We start from the raw sequence: 26,321 nt of genomic DNA on the forward strand, positions 1-26,321 counted from the left end.
CAGCACATGGCCAGCGCAGAGTGGGCAAGCAGCCTTGCGTCGGAGGGGAGCACCCATGGAGGAACACTGAGGATGGTATGAAGATCACAAGGTAGGCCAACAGTTACCAGTTCTGGTGGGAGCCAGGTAAGTTCAGCCTGGTTCAAAAGAGGGGAGTTTTAAAAAAATATTTAAGCACTACATACTTAAGCTCAAAACAAAGGAGCCAAAATACAAATTCTCCCACGGAGCCCTTTTCCCCAAGGCTGGCCCTGTTACTGAGCATAACTGTAAAAGCAAGTGTCATAGTCCAACATCACACCAAGGATAGACGCTGCAGTGAGAAGCAGGCACACTAATATCTGGAAGGAAATACTACCTATCGTCTGAAAAGCATTATTGAAACACTCTTTACATGCAACACTTTGGTATTATAATTAGTATATATAATTTAGATCGGGGTGGGGGGAGTCCGTGATTACTAATCCAATTAAAATGCGGTCCTTCAACCAAAAACGTTTGAGAACCATTAGCTTTGGTGGTTATGGTATTGTACGAGTGCCGCAGAGTTCATGATCTCCAAATCCCGCCATGACAGGTTGTGAAATAGCTGGCACCAAAAAATGATAATGGTTTACTAATGTCCTTTGGGTGAAGAGAACCTGTCACTTTTACCAGCTCTGACTCAAACGCCACACTCCTTGTGCCCGCAGGGTAACAAGAGATGGATGATAAGTACTGAACTGCGTACATCCCAAGAACAAATATACTTAATTTTTGTTTGTTTTTACACATCTCTTGTGTCCAAGCTGCTTTCAAACCTACAACTCACCCAACTCCCTAGTGCCCTCCTTGAAGATGCACAAAAGCAGTTCAGTGATAAAACACCTTCCAGTTTTCTGTAGTGAGAAGGCTGGCATCTGCTTAGATTGTTTGCTGAGGAACCAACTCGAAAGCTTCCTTTGCCCCATCCCAACCAGTTTAGTCACTACGTGAGCTGCAGTGTAATTCAGTAACCAGCGGATTTCAACCAGGTGGCTACAACAATTGGATTCCAGGCCAAGAAATTGGCATCTGCAGCTCAGCGGGATACACCTCTGCCTGAATCAGGAGGTCTTGTGTTCAAATCCCACTCTGGAGACTTTGGGAGCATAGTCTACACTGGCACATCAGTGCAATGTTGCAGGAATGCTACACTGTTGGGGTGTCATCGTTTGGTTAAACTGAGGTCCCGTCTGCCCTCTCAGGTGGATGCAAAAGATCCCATAGCACTATTTCAAAGAAGAGCAATGGAGGTGTCCTGGCCAATACTTACCCCTCAATCAACATCCACAGATTATCTGGTCATTGTCACATTGCTGTTTGTGGGAGCTTACTGTGCATGAAATTGGCTGCTGTGTTTCCTGTATTACAACAATGACTACACTTCATCGAGTACTTCACTGGTATAAAGCAATATGGAATGCCCTGAGTTTGTGAAAGGTGCTATATAAATGCATGTCTTTCTTTCCTTTAGGTATAAGAATTGGCAACTGAATTTGTGTACACATCGGCTGAGCTGTCATATTTAACAATGGGAGGGGCCTCTGCCACGATGCCTCCTGTGACCGAATAGCCTGCAGCCTCTCATTGTCAAGATCATTGTCATGAGACATGGCCACTGGGTGAGGTATCAGAGGACAACTATGATCCATGGAACCATTCGCTCCCTCTCCAGCCTTCAGTAGAGGAGGGGAGTGGAAAGGCAAAGTATCTAAAGGGTTAAGGTTGTACTTTCAGTCCTGGCTCTGTGAAAAATCCAACAGTACGTGGACATCTTCTAAATGCAACCCAATTAATTCTCTCTCCTACCTCTCAGCAAAACCAATTACAGAAACAAGGGAAATAATTAAAGTAAAATAAGCCATCTCTTGGATTAACAAAAAAAGCGAGATCCTTCAGGACTGTATTTTCATTTAAGTAACTGAGAGATCTGCTGGAAAGGATCTCTTGTGACAGACAAAGGCCACATTTAGCAGAAGCAGGATAGTGACCCACTACCACTAAAGTAAAACTTCTCCACTGCGCAATTCGAAGCCTAATTAAAATGCAGTCATGATAGGGATCATTAGGTATGAGACACAGAATTACTAATAACTGGAAAAACATCATTTAATCTTTCAAAACGAGGGCTGACTCACTTCCTTCTTTGACTCCTGTGCAAACACAGATGACGGACACAGTCACCATGAGACCATCAGTGCAGAAAGGTCTCCTTACCTGAAGATGCTGTCTCGTCCTGAGGTTGTGAGCAGCTCTCTGCTACCTCAGGCAGGTGGTTGCTGCTCAGTTGGGAGCCTTGGCACTGGTTAACAGTAGATGTCAGACTGTTTGTCGAGAGACATCTCAGCCAAGGTCTATCCGATCCTCACCTGATCTGCCTACACACATACACATCCATGCCTGCGGGCACATACTTACATAAATATCCATGCATCTGTGCATATACATAAATCCGTGTGTATGTATGTGTATTCAACCATACATATTCAAATAGTGGGAACGTCAGAGGTGGGAGAAACTTTAATTTCACCAATAACTAACAGTATTACTCCTAACACTCAGATTCCCAACAAAAGCAACAGTATTACAATAACTAGCTGATAGCTGATGTATAACTGGTTGCAGAGTGGTAGTGACATGATATCCCTCCCCCATCTTCAGTTTCATGACATCGTCGAGTAGGATAACACAGCAGGAGAACATTCAGACTCTCAAGTCCACACAGCTCTTTCGAAGGCCAATCCAGTTAGTCCCAGTCCTCAGTTCTTTCCCTATATTCCTTTCTCCTTCAAGTATTTTACCACTATGCATGTATGTATATGCATGCCTGTGTCTGTGTGTGTGTCCGTGTGTGTTTGTCCGTATCAGGGCAGGACAGAATAGGGTTCGGCAGAGATGCCCGTTGGTTTCCCTTCCTCGCAGGTGGTTCCTGGTGCTCAGAACTTCTCACACAACAGCTGCTGGTGCAAAACACAAGGAAACTCCGGGGGTGGGGGGGGGGGGGGGCAATCTTTAGAAAGGTAAAAACAATTTCATCATGTGATCGGAACGTTACATGGTCAAATCTCCAGGAATGCTTCCAAGCAGAGCTGGCATCGCCATATGCCTGTCCCTTTAAGAGCACCGTTAAAGTGCCCACTTTGGAAGGCGAGATAAATGCAGTGGACATATAAATTAACATGAAAAATAAGAACTTTAAGAAATAGGAGCAGGAGTAGACCATTTGGCTGATCTTCTACTTCAACTCCACTTTCCTGACTGCTCCCTATATCTCTTGATTCGCTCAGATTAGCCATTACCTTACCAAATGGCCAAATGGCCTACTCCCGCTCCTAATTCAAATGTTCATAGATCAAACATCTATCGTACTCAGTCTTGGATATACTCAAAAATGGAGCATCCACAACCCTTTGGGTTAGAGGATTTACGATCCGTTGGGTGAAGAAATGTCTGCTCATCTCAGTCCTAAATGATCTGTCCCTTATCTTGAGACTGTGCTCCCCTGTTCTAAATTCCCCAGCCAGAGAGAAACAACCTTTCAGTGTCTACCCTATCCAGCCCCTTCAGAATCTTGTATGTTTCAATGAGATCACTTCTCATTCTTCTAAACACCAGAAAATAAAGGCACAATTTACGCAGTCTCTCATCAAAGAATAACCCTCTCATCCCAGGGCCAATCTAGTGAACTTGCCCCTCCAAGGAAAGTACATCTTTCCTTCGATATTATTAGTTCTTGAGGTGAAGTAGAGGTTAGTAAATTGCTTATAAACTTCAAGCTCCGAGGAACTTAGGATTTAATGACTGGATTTCTTCCTCTCTTTTAAAGATTGGCTCTATGGTAATGAGCGTAGTATTTGGCGTGTGACAGACCGCATGTCGAAACAAGGTAAAGTGAAAAAAATATGGTTAATAAATGGGATAATTCCTCCAGTATATCACCATAGGAAGTCCCACCAACTTTCCCGTTTCACCCTCCCATCTCCTTTCTTGCCGCCCGTCTTGCAGGCTCCCAAGCTTTTCACCTGAACCTCTTTCTGCAATGAAAGCAGAGGAACAGAACAGATCAGAGAGATGCATCGCACTGTGATGTCACGCTCTCTGGAAGCCTATCGTTAAAAGTGCTTTTTTCATGAACAAGCTGGAGTTTTTCCAACCGCTCATACAGAAAAAAGTTTGACAGTTGTTGGCAAAGCTCAACTTAAAAAATATATATATATATATAAAGCTCCGTGACTAAGTCACGGACTGCCGGACTGAACATTGAGTTCAATAATTTCAGAGCATGACAGCCCCCCACTTTACTTTCATTTTTAGTTATTTTTTCTTCCTTTTTTTTTTTTTTGCATTCCTTTTTACATTTTTTACAATCTTTTTTTGCATTTATTTCATTTCATCTTAGTTTGTTCAGTTTGCTTACCCACTGTTTTTTTCAGGTTGTTTTTCTTCAGGTTTGCACTTGCTGATGTTCATTATTCAGTATATTCACACCTAATCTGTACTAATGCTTTGTCTTTCAACACACCATTAACATATTGTTTGCCTTTGCTCCGTGACCTTTTGGTCAGCTATGTGGCCTGGTCCAATCTGCACCTTCTCCTTTGTTATCTCTTGCCCAACCCCCACCTCACTTGTTTATAATCTGTGACTTTTCTAATATTTGTCAGTTCCGAAGAAGGGTCACTGACCCGAAACGTTAACTCTGCTTCTCTTTCCACAGATGCTGCCAGACCTGCTGAGTGAATCCAGCATTTCTTGTTTTTGTGTGTGACTAAGTACTACATCGTTGACGGAAAAACAAACTTCCCAATCAATACGATTACAATGAAATGCAGATTAACGTTCACTCAACTAGTCTTTCAGATACTGCCACCAAGTAAAAGGGCTTCACTGGTTCTGTCAACCCAATAAACCTGCCTCATTATTACACTCTTTGCAATCCATGTTCCTTCACCTATTTTCAGAAGGCTATGGGAAAGGAGATGCCAAAACTAGTTCCAATTACTCCAGCTAGTACTAAACTACCCCAGGATTCTTCTCATCCTCCATATTAAGTGGTTAAGGATTTGGAAAATTAAAGCCTCTGCTGATCTTCCCTGCCATCTTTACATGTGAAGACTGGTCAGTTGGTCAAGGCTCTAGAAGTGTGTCCCTCATGTTTAGAACCAAAAGCCAACATGAGTTGGTGACATCAGGAGAGGAGGAGAGAAACCTGGAGACTGGTGTTCCGTGTCAACGTGTTACAGATTTCACACCACAGCTGACAGTTTTGTCCTCAAACTTCAGGAAATTTGATGGAGGTGTTTAAAATCATGAAGGGTTTAGACAGAGTAAATAAAGAGAAATTGTTTCCAATGGCTGAGGCTCAGTAACCAGAGGGCACAGATTTAAGGAGATTATCAAAAAGAAAGAGGCGACATGAGGAAAACGTTTTACACAGCAAGGGGGCAGGATTCAGAATGTGCTGCCTGAGAGTGTGCTGGATACAGATTCAATAGTAGCTTTCAAAAGGGAATTGGATAAATACCTGAAGAGGAAAGGAATTGCAGAGATATGGGGGAAAGAGCTGGGGGTGGACCAAACTGGACTGCTCTTTGAAAGAGCCGGTACCAACTTGATGGGCCACATGGCCCCCTTCTGAGCTGTACTGTTCTATGATTCTATGACTTTAATGTAGAGGGCAGGTGTCACAGGATGTTGCCTTCACTCAACATCGACATATCCATCTTCCAGCAGGATTTCACTATTTCTCACACCCTACTGTAAGGCAGTAAGTGTATTGGCCTGAACACAAGGCGAGGACAGAGTATGAGCTCAGCTGCTCTTCCCCAATCCAATAGTTATTTGTCTCACACAGTGCGGGCTCCCTCACGGAGAATGGTCACTTGGGCAAGTTACCGGAGAGCTATTGAGGAAAGGGAACTTTGTGACAACATGGGCAGGTTCCTTCATGAGTAGAAAAGATGAGGAAAGACTTGCATTTATATAGCACCTTTCATGACCACAGGATATCCCAATGTGTTTACAGCCAATGAAGTACTTTCATAGTGTAATTACTGTTGTAATGTAGGAAACGTGGCAGCCAATTTGTACAAGCTCCCACTAACAGCAATGTGATAATGATCAGGTAATCTGTTTTTAAGTGTTGGTTGAGGGATAAATATTGGCTAGGACACCGGGGAGAACTCCCCAGCTCTTCCGCTAATAGTGGCCGTGGGATATTTTACTTCCACCTGAGAGGGCAGACGGGGTCTCAGTTTAACATCTTATCTGAAAGATGGCTCCTGTGACAGTGCAGCACTCCCTCAGCACTGTAACGAACCGTCAGCATAAAGTTTGTGCTCAAGTCTCTGGTGTGGGACTTGAGCAGGCGTGGGCCAAAGATTATGCTCAAGTGTTAGCCTCAGCTCAGTGATATTACAATCTTCTGAGTCAGAATTGTCATGGGTTCAAGTCCCACTCCAGAGATGCAAAATCTAGGCTGACACTTCCCATGCAGTGCTGAGGGAATGCCGCACCGTTGGAGGTGCTAAACCAAGGCACTATCTGCCGTCGAATGTGATGTATATGATTGTGTCATTATGCAAAGAAGAGCAGGGGTGTTCACTCCACTAAACTGATGAATATTTATCTCACAACCATTAGCTAAGCAGATTATCTGGTTATTTATTTGATTACTTTATGTTGGAGCTTGCTGTGCGCAAATTGCTGCTGTGTTTCCAACATTTCAACAATAACGTCAATTCAAAAAGTGCTTCATTGGCTGTAAAGTGCTTTGGGATGCTCGATGAGGTCTTTCCTTCATATATTTAGTTGGTTGGGGCAGGGGTTAATTCAACAAAATAGTGAATAGGTATTAACTGATAGAATTCCGTGGAGGATTGTGATAGCAAATTCAGAGTAAATGTCAATGGGCAAATAATGCAAATTGTGACAATAAGCCCTAAAGTGTCAAGTAACATTTCAGTGATCTCACTGCCCTTCAATGGGGCTTTCTGTCAGGATTCTAGGCTTGTTCAACTTCCCTTTACACCTAAAAACAAAAATTCTCTGAACAGGCTAGAAGCAAAAAGCGTACAGGAGCTTTGTACAAGCTACAGTGGAGCATGGAAATAGGCGACATGGTGTGTGAAATGCTACTAGGCAGTGGAGATTACTGCCCAAACCTGGATGACTATGATGTCTATCTTAGCTGGAGCACTGCAGAAATTAGCTGGACATACTCCTGCCAAACAAGATTAATGTTCACAATTTAACGCTGTTACTGCGTTGTGATGAAACACTTGCTCTTTAAAAGTCACTTCAAACTGCTTTCTATACAGGCACTAACTATCCCCTGTCCTCCCACCTCTATTCTGGTTTCCCTCTCCTCTCTCTCTCACAGGCACTGAGTCATGTGAAGGTTCGAGCTCACCCAAGAGGCTAATCTTTATAAACGAACCTAAACTCTCTCCAACAAGAGAGAATCTAACCATCTCCCCTTGACATTCAACGGCATTACCATCGCTGAATCCCCCACTATCAACATCCTCGGGGCTACCATTGACCAGAAACTGAACTGGAGTGGCCATATAAATACCGTGGCTACAAGAGCAGGACAGAGGCTAGGAATCCTGAGGCGAGTAACTCACCTCCTGAATTCCCAAAGCCTGTCCACCATCTACAAGGCACAAGTCAGGAGTGGGATGGAATACTCTCCACTTGCCTGGATGGGTGCAGCTCCAACAACACTCAAGAAGCTCGACACCATCCAGGACAAAGCAGCCCGCTTGATTGGCATACCATCTACAAACATTCACTCCCTCCACCACCGACACACAGTGGCAGCAGTGTGTACCATCTACAAGATGCACTGCAGCAATGCACCAAGGCTCCTTAGACAGCACCTTCCAAACCCGCGACCTCTACCAACTAGAAGGACAAGGGCAGCAAATACATGGGAACACCACCACCTGCAAGTTCCCATCCAAGTCACACACCATCCTGACTTGGGAGCTATATCGCCGTTCCTTCACTGTCGCTGGGTCAAAATCCTGGAACTCCCTTCCTAACAGCACTGTGGGTGTACCTACCCCAAATGGACTGCAGCGGTTCAAGAAGGCAGCTCATCACCACCTTCTCAAGGGCAATTAGGGATGGGCAATAAATGCTGGCCTGGCCAGTGTCGCCCACATCCCATGAATGAAAAAAAAACAATGACCGGAGCTCACGATGGGCCTCTCAGTTCAACCACATCCTATTTTCCCCAGCAAGTTCCACATGCACCTACCCCCTTTATTATTTAAAGGCAACTATCTCCTTACCACTGTCTGGCCTATTGTGTACTCCCAATTTTAATTGTCCCACAATTGGCGGCTGTGCTTTCAGCTGCCTTGACCCCAAGCTCTGGAATTCCCTCCTTAAACTTCTCTCCTCCTTTAAGATGCTCTTCAAAATGCACTTCTTTGAACAAGCCTTTGCCATCTGTCATATTGTCACGGTACGTGGCTTGGTGTTAAATTTTATTTGTTTACACTCCTGTGAAGCGCCTTGGGAATTTTGACAGATAGGTGCTATATGGTGGTGCAGTGGTAATGAACTACACTAGTAACCCAGAGCCCCAGACTAATGCTCTGGGGACATGGGTTCAAATCCCATCACAGCAGATGGTGGAATTTGAATTCAATCAATAAATCTGGAATTAAAAGCTAGTCTAGTGGTGACCATGAAACCATTGTCGGTTGCTGTAAAAACCCATCTGGTTCACTAATGTCCTTTAGGGAAGGAAATCTGTTGTCCTTACCTGGTCTGGCCTACATGTGACTCCAGAGCATTATGGTTGACTCTGAAATGGCCTTCCAAGCTACTCAATTGTATCAAACCACTACAAAGCCTAACAAAAGGAAAGAAACCGGATCGACCCAGGCACCGACAATGGCAAACCTTGCAAAGTCCTCCTCACTAACATCTGGGGGCTTGTGTCAAAATTGGGAGAGCTGTCCCACAGACTAGTCAAGCAACAGCTTGACATAGTCATACTCACCGAATCATACCTTACAGACAATATCCTGGCTATCACATCACCATCCCAGGGTATGTCCTGTCCCATCGGCAGGACTGACCCAGCAGAGGCAGTGCCACGGTGGTATACAGTTGCGAGGCAGTTGTCCTGGGAATCCTCAATATTGACTCCGGACCCTATAAAGTCTCATGGCATCAGGTCAAACATGGGCAAGGAAACCTCCTGCTGATTACCACCCACATCAAGGGGTATGGGGAAAAAGTGGAAACAGGGTACTGAATTAGTCCATCAGCCATGATTTTTTTTGAATGGCAGAGCAGGCCCGAAGGGCCGAATGGCCTACACCTGCTCCTATTTTCCATGTTTCTATGTTTCTCAGCTGATGAGTCAGTACTCCTCCATGTTGAACACCACTTGGAGGAAGCACTGAGGGTGGCAAGGGCGCAGAATGTACTCTGAGTGGGGGACTTCTATATCCATCACCAAGAGTGGCTCGGTAGCACCACTACTGACCGAGCTGGCCGAGTCCTAAAGGACGTAGCTGCTAGACTAGGTCTGCGGCAGGTGGTAAGAGAACCAACAAGAAGGAAAAACCTACTTGATCTCGTCCTCACCAATCTATCTGTCACAGATGCACCTGTCCATGACAGTATTGGTCGGAGTGACGACCGCACAATCCTTGTCCCGTCTTCACATTGAGGATACCTTTTATCATGTTGTGTGGTACTATCACCAAGCTAAATGGGATAGATTTCGAACAGATCGAGGAAAACTGGGCAGCCATGAGAAATGTGGGCCAGCAGCAGCAGCAGAATTGTATTTAACCACAATCTGCAACTTCATAGCCTGGCATATCCCCCACTCCACCATTACCATCAAGCCAGTGGACCAACCCTGGTTCAATGAAGAGTGCAGGAGGGCATGCCAGGAGCAGCACCAAGCATACCTAAAAACGAGGCGTCAGCCTGGTGAAGTTACAACTCAGGACTAATTGCATGTCAAACTGCGAAAGCAGCACACGATAAGACAGGGCTAAGCGATCCCATAACCAACAGATCAGATCTAAGCTCTGCAGCCCTGCCATATCCAATTGTGAATGGTGGTGGACAATTAAATAACTGACAGGAGGAGGAGGCTCCTGATAGGGGAGTCCAGCACATCAGTGCGAAAGATAAGGCTGAAGCACCTGCATCCACCTTCAGCCAGAAGTGCCGAGTGGATGATCCATCTCGGCCTCCTCCTAAGGTCCCCAGCACGACAGATACCAGGCATCAGTCAATCCAATTCACTCCATGTATATCAAGAAATGGCTGAAGGCACTGGATACTGCAAAGGCTATGGGCCCTGACAACAATCCAACAATAGTACTGAAGACTTGTGCTCCAGAACCAGTCCCACCCCTAGCCAAGCTGTTCCAGTACAGCTACAACACTGGCATCTACCCGGCAATGAGGAAGATTGCCCAGGTATGTACTGTACACAAAAAGCAGGACAAATCCAACCCGGCCAATTACCACCCCATTAGTCTACTCCCAATCGTCAGTAAAGTAATGGAAGGGGCCGTCGACAGTGCTATTAAGTGGCACTTGCTCAGCAATAACCTGCTCACTGACGCTCAGTTTAGGTTCCACCAGGGCCATTCAGCTCCTGACCTCATTACATCCTTGGTCCAAACATAGAAAAAACAGCTGAACTCCAGAGGTGAGGTGAGAGTGACTGCCCTTGATATCAATAGCATTTGACCGAGTATGGCATCAAAGAGCCCGAGCAAAACTGGAGTCAATGGGAATCAGGAGAAAATCTCTCTGCTGGTTGGAGTCATACCTAGCACAAAGGAAGATGGTTGTGGTTGTTGGAGGTCAATCATCTCAGCTCAAGGACATCAATGCAGGAGTTCCTCAGGGTTGTGTCCTAGGCCCAACCATCTTCATCTGCTTCATCAATGACCTTCCCTCCATCATATGATCAGAAGTGTGGATGTTCGCTGATGATTGCACAATGTTCAGCACCATTCACAACTCATCAGATATTGAATCAGTCCGTGTAGAAATGCAGCAAGATTTGGACAATATCCAGGCTTGGGCTGATAAGTGGCAAGTAACATTCGTGCCACACAAGTGCCATCTCCAATAAGAGAGAATCTAACCATCTCCCCTTAACGTTCAATGGCATTACCATTGCTGTATCCCCCACTATCAACATCCTGGGGAGTTACCATTGACCAGAAACTGAACTGGACCAGCCACATAAATGCTGTGGCTACAAGAGCAGGTCAGAGGCTAGGAATTCTGTGGTGAGTAACTCACCTCCTGACTCCCCAAAGCCTGTCCACCATCTACAAGGCAGAAATCAGGACTGTGATGGAATACTCTCCACTTGCCCGGATGGGTGCAGCTCCAACAACATTAAAGAAGCTCAATACCATCCAGGACAAAGCAGCCCACTTGATTGGCACCCCATCTACAAATATTCACTCTCTCCACCACCAATGCACAGTGGCAGTGTGTACCATCTACAAGATTCACTGCAGCAACTCACCAAGGTTCCTTTGAAAGCACCTTCCAAACCCGCGACCTCTACCACCAAGAAGGACAAGGGCAGCAGATGCATGGGAACACCACCACCTGCAAGATCCCCTCCAAGTCACACACCATCCTGACTTGGAACTGTATCGCCGTTCCTTCACTGGCACTGGGTCAAAATCCTGGGACTCCTTCCCTAACAGCACAGTGGATGTACCTGCACCCCAAGGACTGCAGCAGTTCAAGAATGCAGCTCACCACCACCTTCTCAAGGGCAATTAGAGGATGGGCAATAAATGCTGGGCTAGCCAGCGATGCCCACATGCCCCAAACAAATAAAAAAAAGCAAGTTTTTTTGTTGCCCCAACTGACATTTGCCAACTCAGGACACGCTCATTGGTGGCACAGTGCCGCAGTGGTTAGCACTGCAGCCTCAAAGCTCCAGCGACCCAGGTTTGGTTCTGGGTACTGCCTGTGCGGAGTTTGCAAGTTCTCCCTGTGACCATGTGGGTTTCCGCCAGTGCTCTGGTATCCTCCCACAGCCAAAGACTTGCAGGTTGATAGGTAAATTGGCCATTGTAAATTGCCCCTCGTGTAGGTAGGTGGTAGGGGGAAGGTGGGGATGTGGTAGGGAATATGGCATTAATGTAGGATTATTAAAAATGGGTGGTTGTTGGTCGGCACAGACTCGGTGGGCTGAAGGGCCTATTTCAAAGAACAAAGAACAAAGAAAATTACAGCACAGGAACAGGCCCTTCGGCCCTCCAAGCCTGCGCCGATCCAGATCCTCTATCTAAACATGTCGCCTATTTTCTTAGGGTCTGTATCTCTTTGCTTCCTGCCCATTCATGTATCTGGCTAGATACATCTTAAAAGACGCTATCGTGCCCGCGTCTACCACCTCCGCTGGCAACGGGTTCCAGGCACCCACCACCCTCTGCGTAAAGAACTTTCCACGCACATCCACCCTAAACTTTTCCCCTCTCACTTTGAACTCGTGACCCCTAGTAATTGAATCCCCCACTCTGGGAAAAAGCTTCTTGCTATCCACCCTGTCTATACCTCTCATGATTTTGTACACCTCAATCAGGTCCCCCCTCAACCTCCGTCTTTCTAATGAAAATAATCCTAATCTACTCAACCTCTCTTCATAGCTAGCGCCCTCCATACCAGGCAACATCCTGGTGAACCTCCTCTGCACCCTCTCCAAAGCATCTACATCCTTTTGGTAATGTGGCGACCAGAACTACACGCAGTATTCCAAATGTGGCCGAACCAAAGTCTTATACAACTGTAACATGACCTGCCAACTCTTGTACTCAATACCCCGTCCGATGAAGGAAAGCATGCCGTATGCCTTCTTGACCACTCTATTGACCTGCGTTGCCACCTTCAGGGAACAATGGACCTGAACACCCAAATCTCTCTGTACATCAATTTTCCCCAGGACTTTTCCATTTACTGTATAATTCACTCTTGAATTGGATCTTCCAAAATGCATCACCTCGCATTTGCCCTGATTGAACTCCATCTGCCATTTCTCTGCCCAACTCTCCAATCTATTTATATTCTGCTGTATTCTCTGACAGTCCCCTTCACTATCTGCTACTCTACCGATCTTAGTGTCGTCTGCAAACTTGCTAATCAGACCACCTATACTTTCCTCCAAATCATTTATGTATATCACAAACAACAGTGGTCCCAGCACGATCCCTGTGGAACACCACTGTTCACACGTCTCCATTTTGAGAAACTCCCTTCCACTGCTACTCTCTGTCTCCTGTTGCCCAGCCAGTTCTTTATCCATCTAGCTGGTACACCTTGGACCCCATGCGCCTTCACTTTCTCCATCAGCCTACCATGGGGAACCTTATCAAACTCCTTACTGAAGTCCATGTATATGACATCTACAGCCCTTCCCTCATCAATCAACTTTGTCACTTTCTCAAAGAATTCTATTAAGTTGGTAAGACATGACCTTCCCTGCACAAAACCATGTTGCCTATCACTGATAAGCCCATTTTCTTCCAAATGGGAATAGATCCTATCCCTTAGTATCTTCTCCAGCAGCTTCCCTACCACTGACATCAGGCTCACCGGTCTATAATTACCAGGATTTTCCCTGCTACCCTTCTTAAACAAGGGGACAACATTAGCAATTCTCCAGTCCTCCAGGACCTCACCCGTGTTTAAGGATGCTGCAAAGATTTCTGTTAAGGCCCCAGCTATTTCCTCTCTCGCTTCCCTCAGTAACCTGGGATAGATGCCATCCGGACCTGGGGACTTGTCCACCTTAATGCCTTTTAGAATACCCAACACCTCCTCCCTCCTTATGCCGACTTGACCTAGAGTAATCAAACATCTGTCCCTAACCTCAACATCCGTCATGTCCCTCTCCTCGGTGAATACCGATGCAAAGTACTCGTTTAGAATCTCACCCATTTTCTCTGACTCCACGCATAACTTTCCTCCTTTGTCCTTGAGTGGGCCAATCCTTTCTCTAGTTACCCTCTTGCTCCTTATATATGAATAAAAGGCTTTGGGATTTTCCTTAACCCTGTTTGCTAAAGATATTTCATGACCCCTTTTAGCCCTCTTAATTCCTCATTTCAGATTGGTCCTACATTCCCAATATTCTTTCAAAGCTTCGTCTTTCTTCAGCCTCCTAGACCTTATGTATGCTTCCTTTTTCCTCTTAGCTAGTCTCACAATTTCACCTGTCATCCATGGTTCCCTAATCTTGCCATTTCTATCCCTCATTTTCACAGGAACATGTCTCTCCTGCACGCTAATCAACCTCTCTTTAAAAGTCTCCCACATATCAAATGTGGATTTACCTTCAAACAGCTGCTCCCAATCTACATTCCCCAGCTCCTGCCGAATTTTGGTATAGTTGGCCTTCCCCTAATTTAGCACTCTTCCTTTGGGACCACTCTCGTCTTTGTCCATGAGTATTCTAAAACTTACGGAATTGTGATCACTATTCCCAAAGTAGTCCCCTACTGAAACTTCAACCACCTGGCCGGGCTCATTCCCCAACACCAGGTCCCGAGTTGGACTATTTACATACTGCTCAAGAAAACCCTCCTGGATGCTCCTTACAAATTCTGCTCCATCTGGACCTCTCACACTAAGTGAATCCCAGTCAATGTTGGGAAAATTAAAATCTCCTATCACCACCACCCTGTTGCTCCTACATCTTTCCATAATCTGTTTACATATTTGTACCTCTATCTCACGCTCGCTGTTGGGAGGCTTGTAGTACAGCCCCAACATTGCTACCGCACCCTTCCTATTTCTGAGTTCTGCCCATATTGCCTCACTGCTCGAGTCCTCCATAGTGCCCTCCTTCAGCACAGCTGTGATATCCTCTTTGACCAGTAATGCAACTCCTCCACCCCTTTTACCTCCCTCTCTATCCCGCCTGAAGCATCGATATCCTGGGATATTTAGTTGCCAATCGTGCCCTTCCCTTAACCAAGTCTCAGTAATAGCAATAACATCATACTCCCAGGTACTAATCCAAGCCCTCAGTTCATCTGCCTTACCTACTACACTTCTTGCATTAAAACAAATGCACCTCAGACCACCAGTCCCTTTGCGTTCATCATCTGTTCCCTGTCTACTCTTTCCCTTAGTCACGCTGACTTCATTATCTAGTTCCTTACAGGCTTTAGTTACTACCTCCTTACTGTCCACTGACCTCATTTGGTTCCCATCCCCCTGCCACATTAGTTTAAACCCTCCCCAACAGCGTTAGCAAAAGCACCCCCAAGGACATTGGTTCCAGTCCGGCCCAGGTGTAGACCGTCCAATTTGTAATAGTCCCACCTCCCCCAGAACCGGTCCCAATGTCCCAAAAATCTGAACCCCTCCCTCCTGCACCATCTCTCAAGCCACGTTGTATGACCCTATGATTGTGGACTTTCCTCATCTGTACTTCTCGCAGATACTGAAAGGATCACACAGGTTATCAAATATGACTGAGCTGCTTATTTGGATAGTCACCAATGACTCGGCTTCAATCCCTGCAGATGAAAGAAAAGGAAAATCAGCAAATGCCTTCTGTTCCTGGTTGTTATTAGAAAACCCCTGGTGGTACTTCATGCATGCACCTTGGGCAAGAACATTATCAGCCTTAGCTATTACGTGCTCTGCATTGAAACAACCGGCTGACATTCACAGTCACGGTGCACAGGTGAATAATGGGTCACTTAAGCAACAGCACCTGTTCAAGAGGATACCTGTAAGGAGTAAACACCTTTGAGAGGAAACAGGAACAGGAATAAAATGTAGCTACTGATAAACTCTCTGAATAACAATTGACTAGACTTGTCTACTTAGAACAGCAGCCTCAAGGAACAGGGCAGGCTGCACCTAACAATTGTAACACTGCTCCTGACCTTACTCGTTCAGTGAACAAAATGACAGGATTCTACTCATGCTTATTAAAGTTTGTCGAACCCAAGTCTCCCCCATTGGAAATCAGTCTGTTTTCAACAACAATTTCTCTTCACTTGGGAGACACCACAGGCTGTCGGCTTCTAATTTTAAAAACCATGAAATCCATCTTCAACTCCAGTACTAAAACAGGCAACATGTCAAAGTCCCCAGATGGACTGATATCTGTGCAAAACTGCAGACTCTGCACAAACAGTGATGAGATTACAGAGCTGATTATTTCAATCCTAACTAGGAGTTAGTTGACAAGAGACTGCAGCTAATTGTTTTGTGCTCATTAGTGTGAGGGTTGCTGGTGCTGGGGAATTGGGAATGCTCTGCTCTTCAGGCACTGTCTTGACTGTACCTTGGGCGGGCTGGATGGTGGGACTATTGCACTGCCCATTGGATGTCACCGGTCGGAGGCCCGGTTGATTTTGACAAGCTGCCAATCATAATCGAGACAGCAGGGTGATGTGGGGAAGGCGAGAGTCCGCACAAACTAATGTAAGTGAAAATGGGGCGGTTTCGATTCGCAATGTCAATTTTACAACCAACAGGCACCTTGAAAACGTACTCTTCCAGAGTCTCCAACAGCCTTGACCCTATTCATTGGAACTGCCTCCTCAGCATCTGCCTCCTCCCCTCAGCATCTGCCTCCTCCCCTCAGCATCTGCCTCTTTCCCTCAGCATCTGCCTCTTTCCCTCAGCATCTTCCTCCTCCCCTCAGCATCTGCCTCCTCCCCTCAGCATCTGCCTCTCCCCATCAGCATCTGCCTCTTCCCCTCAGCATCTGCCTCCTCCCCTCAGCATCTGCCTCCTCCCCTCAGCATCTTCCTCTCCCCATCAGCATCTGCCTCTTCCCCTTAGCATCTGCCTCCTCCCCTCAGCATCTGCCTCTCCCCATCAGCATCTGCCTCTTTCCCTCAGCATCTTACTCCTCCCCTCAGCATCGTCCTCCTCCCCTCAGCATCTGCCTCCTCCCCTCAGCATCTGCCTCTCCCCATCAGCATCTGCCTCTTTCCCTCAGCATCTTCCTCCTCCCCTCAGCATCTGCCTCTCCCCATCAGCATCTGCCTCCTCCCCTCAGCATCTGCCTCCTCCCCTCAGCATCTGCCTCTCCCCATCAGCATCTGCCTCCTCCCCATCAGCATCTGCCTCCTCCCCTCAGCATCTGCCTCTCCCCATCAGCATCTGCCTCCTCCCCATCAGCATCTGCCTCCTCCCCTCAGCATCTGCCTCCTCCCCTCAGCATCTGCCTCTCCCCATCAGCATCTGCCTCTTCCCCTCAGCATCTGCCTCTTCCCCTCAGCATCTGCCTCCTCCCCTCAGCATCTGCCTCTCCCCATCAGCATCTGCCTCTTCCCCTCAGCATCTGCCTCCTCCCCTCAGCATCTGCCTCTCCCCATCAGCATCTGCCTCTTTCCCTCAGCATCTTCCTCCTCCCCTCAGCATCTGCCTCGTCCCCTCAGCATCTGCCTCTCCCCATCAGCATCTGCCTCCTCCCCTCAGCATCTGCCTCTCCCCATCAGCATCTGCCTCCTCCCCTCAGCATCTGCCTCCTCCCCTCAGCATCTGCCTCCTCCCCATCAGCATCTGCCTCCTCCCCTCAGCATCTGCCTCCTCCCCATCAGCATCTGCCTCCTCCCCTCAGCATCTGCCTCTCCCCATCAGCATCTGCCTCCTCCCCATCAGCATCTGCCTCCTCCCCTCAGCATCTGCCTCTCCCCATCAGCATCTGCCTCTTCCCCTCAGCATCTGCCTCCTCCCCTCAGCATCTGCCTCTCCCCATCAGCATCTGCCTCTTCCCCTCAGCATCTGCCTCCTCCCCTCAGCATCTGCCTCTCCCCATCAGCATCTGCCTCTTTCCCTCAGCATCTTCCTCCTTCCCTCAGCATCTTCCTCCTCCCCTCAGCATCTGCCTCCTCCCCTCAGCATCTACCTCTCCCCATCAGCATCTGCCTCTTTCCCTCAGCATCTTCCTCCTCCCCTCAGCATCTGCCTCTCCCCATCAGCATCTGCCTCCTCCCCTCAGCATCTGCCTCCTCCCCTCAGCATCTGCCTCCTCCCCATCAGCATCTGCCTCCTCCCCTCAGCATCTGCCTCTCCCCATCAGCATCTGCCTCCTCCCCTCAGCATCTACCTCCTCCCCTCAGCATCTGCCTCTCCCCATCAGCATCTGCCTCTCCCCATCAGCATCTGCCTCCTCCCCATCAGCATCTGCCTTCTCCCCTCAGCATCTGCCTCCTCCCCTCAGCCTCTTGCATGGCTTTGCTTTCACTCTTCACCTCGTAAAGCTCTCAAGACCATATATTTTCAACCAAGCTTTCGGTCATCTCTTCTCCCTATCTCATGACTCAGTATCCATTCCTCTATCTACATTATTTCTCTTCTCTTCTCTCCTTACCTTTTCATGTTGTTTTCTACAATAAGGGTGCTATGAAAATGTAAGTCATTATTGTTGAGGAGGCAAGAATGGGGATTGAGCAAACCAAAGGTAAACAGCATTTTGCACATTTCTAGAACCAAAATCATTTTCACTTTACCTGAGGCTTATTTCACATTTACACTGGGAAGCAAACTGTGAAACTCAGTAAGTCCTTTAACCAAACACAAAGAATGAATTGGATTTCCTCCATGGTGGATTTAAACAGGAGTCACCCTGGTGATAGTAGTGATTATTCTGCTAAAAACCACCAAAACGGATCCCTCGACCAGGTGCCACTCAAATGAAAAGATTCCGTACAACATGTACCTGAACATATCTCAATGGCGGCATTTGCGATGGTCCAACAGGTTTGAGGTTCTTTCAGCTTGTTTTAATGAGAGTGGGGGGCTGCAGGGTGGATGAGCAACCTGACCATGACACCATGGTACAGGAAGCCATTCAAGTGGAGGGAGAAAAAAGGAATGTAGTGGTTGTAGGGGACAGTATAGTTAATGGGATTGACACTGTTCTCTGCAGCAACGAGCGAGAGTCCAGACAGCTGTGTTGCCTGTCTGGTGCCAGGGTTCGGGACATCTGCTCAGGGCTGGACAGGAACTTACAGTGGGAGGGGGAGGATCCAGTCGTCATCGTCCATGTAGGCACCAACGACATAGGCAGGACAAGGAAAGAGGTTCTGCACAGTCAGTATGAGGAACTAGGCACCAAATTAAGAAGCAGAACCTCAAAGGTAATAATCTCTGGATTATTACAAATTATTGCAAATTTGTATAGGGCAAATAAGACTAGAGAAATTAATGCGTGGCTCAAAGACTGGTGTGGTAAAAGTGGGTTCCAGCTCGTGGGGCAATCGCACCAGTACTGGGGAAAGTGGGGACTGTACTGTTGGGACTGTCTACACCTGAATCGTGCTGGGGCCAGTGTTCGAGTCAGCTGCATAACTGGGGAAGTAGAGAGGGTTTTAAACTGAATAGTGGGAGCAAGGGATCGATTTTGGGAAGATATGGTAAATCACGGAGTTGAGACAAGGCAAGAGAGAAAGGTATTAATATGGGAAATGATAAACAGACTGTGACAGGAAGGGACAGAGCGTACAAATCTAACAGTAAATCAACAGATAAGGTTAGCGGTTACAAAAATAATAAAAGGACAAAACTAAAGGCTCTGTATTTGAATGTATGTAGCATTCGAAACAAAACAGATGAACTGAGAGCGCAAATAGAAATAAATAAGTACAATCTGATAGCCATTACAGAGACATGGCTACAGGACGACATAGATTGGGACCTGAATATTGAAGGGTACATGGCAATTAGGAAGGATAGAAAGGTAGGAAAAGATGGAGGAGTATCTCTGTTAATTAATGATGGTATTAGCGCAATAGAAAGGGATGGCCTAAGTTCAGGAGACCAGGATGTAGAAGCAGTTTGGGTAGAGATGAGAAATCATAAGGCAAGAAGTCACTTGTGGGAGTGGTGTACAGGCCACCTAACATTAACAACACTGTAGGACAGGGTATAAAGGAAGAAATAATGGCAGCTTGTCAGAAAGATACAGTGATAATTATGGGGGATTCTAGCCTACATATAGACTGGAAAAATCAGATGGGCAGAGGCAGCCCAGATGAGGAGTACACAGAATGTTTTCAGGATAATTTCTTGGAACACTACATTCTGGAGCCAACCAGAGAGCAGGCAATACTAGACCTGGTATTGTGCAACGAGATAGGATTAATTACCTCACAGTTAAGGTACCCCTAGGTAGCAGCGATCATAATATGATTGAATTTTACGTTCAGTTTGAGGGAGAGAAGAGTGGGTTCAAGACTAGTATTTTAAACTTAAATAAGGGCAAATATGAGGGCATGAAAGCAAAGCTAGCTAAAGTGAACTGGCAAATCAGGTTAAGAGATAGGTCAATTGAGATGCAGTGGCAAACATCTAAGGGGATATTTCAGAATACACAGAATAGATACATTTCAACGAGAAAGAAACATTCCAAGGGTGAGACCCGCCATCCGTGGTTAACTAAAACAGTTAAAGATAGTATCAAACTTAAAGAAAAAGTCTATAATTGAGCAAAGATGGGAGACAGGTCAGAAGATTGGACAGAATATAAAAAACAGCAAAGAACGACTAAAAGATTGATAAGGAAGGTAAAGTTAGAGTACAAGAGAAAGCTAACTAGAAATATAAAGACAGATCTTAAGAGTTTCTCTGTGGATAAAATGGAACCAGTGGCTGTATTGTACTTGGATTTCCAGAAGGCATTTGATAAGGTGCCACATCAAAGGTTACTGGAGAAAAATAAAAGCTCATGGTGTGGAGGGTAACATATTGGCATGGATAGAATATTGGCCAGCTAACAGGAAACAGGCAGTAGGCATAAATGGGTCATTTTCTGGTTGGCAAGATATAATGAGTGGTGTGCCACAGGAATCTGTGCTGGGGCTTCAACTTTTTACCATTTATATACATGACTTAGATGAAGGGACTGAAGATATGGTTGATACATTTTCTGATGACACAAAGATAGGTAGGAAAGTAACTTGTGAAGAGGACATAAGGGGGCTACGAAGGGATATAGATAGGTTAAGTGAGTGGGCAAAGATCTGACAAATGGATGATAATATGGGAAAGTGTGAAATTGTCCACTTTGGCAGGAAGAATAAAAAAGCATATTATCTAAATGGTGAGAGATTGCAGAGCTCTGAGATACAGAGGGATCTGGGTGTCCCAGCGCATGAATCGCAAAAGGTTAGTATGCAGGTACAGCACGTAATTAGGAAAGCTAATAGAATGTTATCGTTTACACCGAGGGGAATTGAATACAAAAGTAGGGAGGTTACGCTTCAGCTATACAGGGCATTGGTGAGTCCACATCTGGAGTCCTGTGTACAGTATTGGTCTCCGTATTTAAGGAAGGATGTAAATGCGTTGGAGGCAGTACAGAGAAGGTTTACTAGGCTAATACCTGGAATGAGCAGGCTGTCTTACGAGGAAACATTGGACTGGCTAAGCTTATATCCATTGGAATTTAGAAGAGTAAGAGGTGACTTGATTGAAACATATGAGATCCTGAGGGGTCTTGACAGGGTGGATGTGGAAAGGATGTTTCCCCTTGTAGGAGAATCTAGAACGAGGGGTCACTGTTCAAAAATAAGGGGTCGCACATTTATGACAGAGATGAGGAGAAATCTTTTCTCTCAGAGGGTTGTCAGTCTTTGGAATTCTCTTCCTCAAAAGGCAGTGGAAGCAGTCTTTGAATATTTTTAAGGCAGAGGTAGATAGATTCTTGATAAGCAAGGGGGTGAAAGGTTATCGGGGGTAGGTGGCAATGTGGAGTAATCAGTTCAGCCATGAACTTATTGAATGGCGGAGCAGACTCGAAGGGCCGAGTGGTCTACTCCTGCTCCTAATTCGTATGTTTGGGGGGAACCAGTGTTATAAATGAGATTACTCCAGTCAATTGAAACCTGGAAATCTATCTTGTGGATCTGGCATCGCATCCCTGTAATAGTGGCACACAAAGAATCGGTTTCTTTTGCATTGTAGCACTGCTCAGAGCAATATGGCAGTTTAATTACCACTTGCATGCTGGAAGTAAACATATATTAAGGCCATATTTGAATCAAGCCAGCAACATAATGTCGCATCCAAATTCAATCAATCCAGCAATTTGTAGGCTAGCACCAGAAATGGCTAATCACGAAAGCTGCTAGATTGTTGTTGAAAAATAAAATCCAACTGGCTCACTGATGTGCTTTGGGGAAGGGCATCCAACACTCCTACCCAGCATGATTGCCTCTTAATGCCCTTGGGATACCCAGACGATGGACAATAAGTGAGGTGCTGCCAATAATGTCTATGTCCCAAGAACAGATAGATGATAAACCCTTGGCTTCTGCTACAAGAACACATGGAGTAATGAACATTTTACATGACTGAACTACTTCCAGCAGTTGTGGACCTCTTCTATGTTGGAAGTGCCAGTCACCTGGAATTTGTCCATATGCACATGAACATACATCACGTGGACTGTAGCGGTTCAAGAAGGCAGGTCACCACCACCCTCTCAAGGGCAATTAGGGATGGGCAATAAATGCTGGCCTTGCCAGCGACACTCACATCCTACAAATGAATAAAAAAAGATACAGGACCAGAAAACACCACTGTGTCCCATTATGCTGAAACCTGATTGGGGGGATTCAAATATGGAGAAAGCGAGGCATGGACTTGGGAGGTGACAACATGTTCAAGGACTTTGAAGAGGAAACAGAGGTTGCAGATGGTACAGTATTTTGCAAGGATGGCAAAGAACAACACCTGAAGAGAGAGAACCATTAACAATATCAGCTAACCTGCAGATCAGGAGGCGGGTCTCATCAACATGATGAGCCCAGAGAGGGCACAAGGGGAGAAAGGAGAGAAACTAAAGGAACATGCGAGTTCAGGGTTGGGGCAGGGGGAACATTAGAGGAAGTTTGGCCAGGTTGGATAGTGGGAGGGAAGGAAGAAGCAGAGGCAGCTGATTAGATGGTATTGAGCTTAGTGATAAAGAAGTTCTTGAGCTCTTCGTATTTATTGTTGGAGATGAGGGTGTAGCCTACAGGAGAGAGGGGTTTAAGAAGATACAAAATGAATATGCCATGCACAACAGATAAAAGATGTAACAGGACATTAGTGCCAGCCTAGATTTTTGCACTCAATTCTCTCGAGAGAAACATGAACCCACAAGCTTCTGTCTTAGTGGTAAGCATGCTATTAACTGAGCCACAGCTAACAATCAAACAATAACTGTCCCCTGGAATCTTTTACATCTGAGAACGCAGCCAGGGCCTCAGTTCATCACATTTGAAAGATTGCACCTCCAACAGTGCAGCACGCTCGGCTCTAAGCCAGAAGGCTATGGGTTCAAGGCTAACTCCTGAGACTTCAGCATATAAGGCTGGCACTTCAGTGTGGTACAGAGGACATCAAGCCACATGAGGAGATATTAGGGCAGATCACTAAAACCTTGGTCAAAGTAGGTTTGAAGGTGTGTCTGAAAGGAGAGATGAAGAGGTTTAGGGAGGGAATTCCAGAGCTCCCAATGGTGGAGTAATTTAAAATTGGAGATGCATAAGAATCACAGAATTGTTACAGGGCAGAAGGAGGCCATTCGGCCCATCGTGTTCACACTGGCTCTCTGAAAGAGCAATTCCCTCAGTTCCATTCCCCTACCTTCTCCCCGTAACCCTGCACATTCTTCCTTTACATATAACAGTCCCTTTTGAATGCTTCAATTGAACCTTCCTCCACCACATTCTCAGGCAGTGCATTCTAGACCTTAACCACTCGCTGCGTGAAAAAGTTTTTCCTCATGTCACTTTTGCTTCTCTTACTAAATACTTTAAATCTGTGCCCTCTCGGTCTCGATCCTTTCACGAGTGGGAACAGTTTCTCTCTAGCTACTCTGTCCAGACCCATCATGATTTTGAATACCTCTATCAAATCAGCTCTCAGTGATCCAGAAGATCAGAATCATGAGGCATTTTGATCCACTGTAGGAGAAACTGTTACCATTGGCAGGAAAGTCAGTAAGAGGGATTTAAGATAATTGGCAAAATATCTGTGAGAGAGATGAGTAGAATAATTTCTTTACTCAGCAACTATTACGATCTGGAATGCGCCGCCTGAAAGGGGAGTGGAAGCAGATTCAATAGTAACTTTCAAAAGGGAAGTGGATAAATATTTAAAAATGAAAAAGTTGTAGGGCTAAGAGGACTGAGACTCATGGACAGCTCTTTCAGACAACTGATTGCACGAAGGGCCTCCTTCCCTCTGTAAGATTCTGTGATTAGAGCTTGACTGATGTCTGAGTGAGTATTTATTAATGTGGAACTGGGCCAAGGATCTGGAATATCAGGGTTGCCGGTTTAAAGTCACATATGAAATTCTATTACAAGGTGGCAGTTTTTCGAAAAATGCATTCTGTGAAATCCATTTTGTGTGAAAACTGCAAACCAGATTGATTTGGAAAAGGTCCACACTTATTAAGGGTGTCAAACAGAATCACACTGCAGAAATTGGATAAGGCCACTTGCTGTAGTCCAGTAGCACATGCCACTCGGGTGATTGCAGCTCAATAATATGAAAAGTGACCTACTCAGAGAAATCAAGTATTCAGTTGTGGCCCAATTGAGAGAATTCTTTCCAAACTCTGGACCAGGTACCTGGCCTACTCTGCTGGGCCTCAGCCAGTATCAGCACTGCATCAACAGAGACATACAAGATAATCAGAGGGTTAGATAGGGTGGATAGTGAGAGTCTTTTTCCTCGGATGATGATGGCAAACACGAGGGGACATAGCTTTAAGTTGAGGGGTGAAAGATATAGGACAGATGTCAGAGGTAGTTTCTTTACGCAGAGAGTAGTAGGGGCGTGGAACGCCCTGCCTGCAACAGTAGTAGACTCGCCAACTTTAAGGGCATTTAAGTGGTCATTGGATAGACATATGGATGAAAATGGAATAGTGTAGGTCAGATGGTCGGCGCAACATCGAGGGCCGAAGGGCCTGTACTGCGCTGTAATGTTCTAAAAAAAAAACACTCCCTACACCTTGGGCAATAAGGGATGAGTCACAACCCACCCAAATGGAGCAATTCCCAAAGTTCCTCTGTCACACAACACAAATTGGCTCAAAACATTAACCCAACAGACAAGCAAAGATAAAAGCCACAATGAATTTCTCATTATTTAGACTGACTCATAGTGCTTCACATTACTGTTATGTAGGCAGCATGGTAGCCATTTTGTATACAGCAAGATTCCACATACAGTTTCTGGTAGTGTTGCTTGGGGGAGGAATGTTGGTCAAACAGCAGGACAACTCCTTGTATAGCACCATGGGATCTTCAACAGCCACCTGAATGACCAAAGTAGATGGGGGCCCCGAGGTTAGCTTCTTACCCAAAGGATGAAATCTTGGACAATGCAGCACTCCCTCAGTAATGCAATAGGGCATCAGCCATGTTTTGTGCTTAAGGCCTGGAGTGGGGCCTAAAATGTACAACGTTCTGATTTGAAGGCAACCGTGCTCCTAATCAATTCCCTCCATGGTCAACCCCAGAGCTACTTTATCGGATTACATCGCTATGTCCCTATGCCATATATAAAAACAACTTGCCTTTATGCAGTGCCTTTAAAAACATCCCAAGACACTTCACGGGGCATTATCAAGCAAATCTTGACAGGAGGCCATAGAAGGAGACATTAGGACAGATGACCAAGATGGGGTCAAAGAGGTAGGTTTTAAGGAGCAACTTAAAGGAGGAGAGAGAAGTAAAGAGAGGGAGGGAATTGCAGAGCTTATGGCCGAGGAAGCTGAAGGCACGGCTGCCAGTGGTGGAGTGATGATGTGCAAGAGGCCAGAATTGGAGGAAGACATAGATCTCAGAAGGTTGTAGGGCTGGAGGAGGTTACAGAGAAAATATGAGGGAAGGCCACGATGGGATTTAAAAACAAGGATGAGAATTTTAAAATCAAGGCATTGCCGAACTTGGACCCAATTAAAGTCAGCGAGCACAGGAATTTTCAATAGAATTTACTGCGACTTAGGATCTGGCTTTAGTGGGAGAAATTTTCACAGGCATGGGTAGGCCACTGGATATTTCACCCGCATAGCCGTCCTTATGAGAGTTGAGAGAGTGACCAACAGTCATTCCTAACCTCACCTGATGCCCACATGTCTGGGTGAGGATAGCAGTCAACAATGGGAACCCCAGTTGATTTTCCTTGATTTACTCAAGATGCAATGAGACTAGCACTGACACTAACACTAAACCATACAACCGATGCTCCTTCCCGCTCCCCCACTTCACCACCCCACCTGAGACTGTAAAACAGAAAAGCGA

General features: G+C 45.9%; 1 protein-coding gene across 3 annotated transcripts in view; it reads right to left on the bottom strand.

The window, feature by feature from the left end:
- The window catches only part of LOC137376081 (protocadherin-1-like), a 382,929-nt gene that overhangs the window by 271,419 nt on the left and 85,189 nt on the right, over positions 1–26,321 (bottom strand). The gene's annotated exons all lie outside the window — the stretch shown is intronic.

The sequence above is a fragment of the Heterodontus francisci genome, chromosome 12 (genome assembly GCF_036365525.1).
Source record: "Heterodontus francisci isolate sHetFra1 chromosome 12, sHetFra1.hap1, whole genome shotgun sequence".
NCBI lineage: Eukaryota > Metazoa > Chordata > Chondrichthyes > Heterodontiformes > Heterodontidae > Heterodontus > Heterodontus francisci.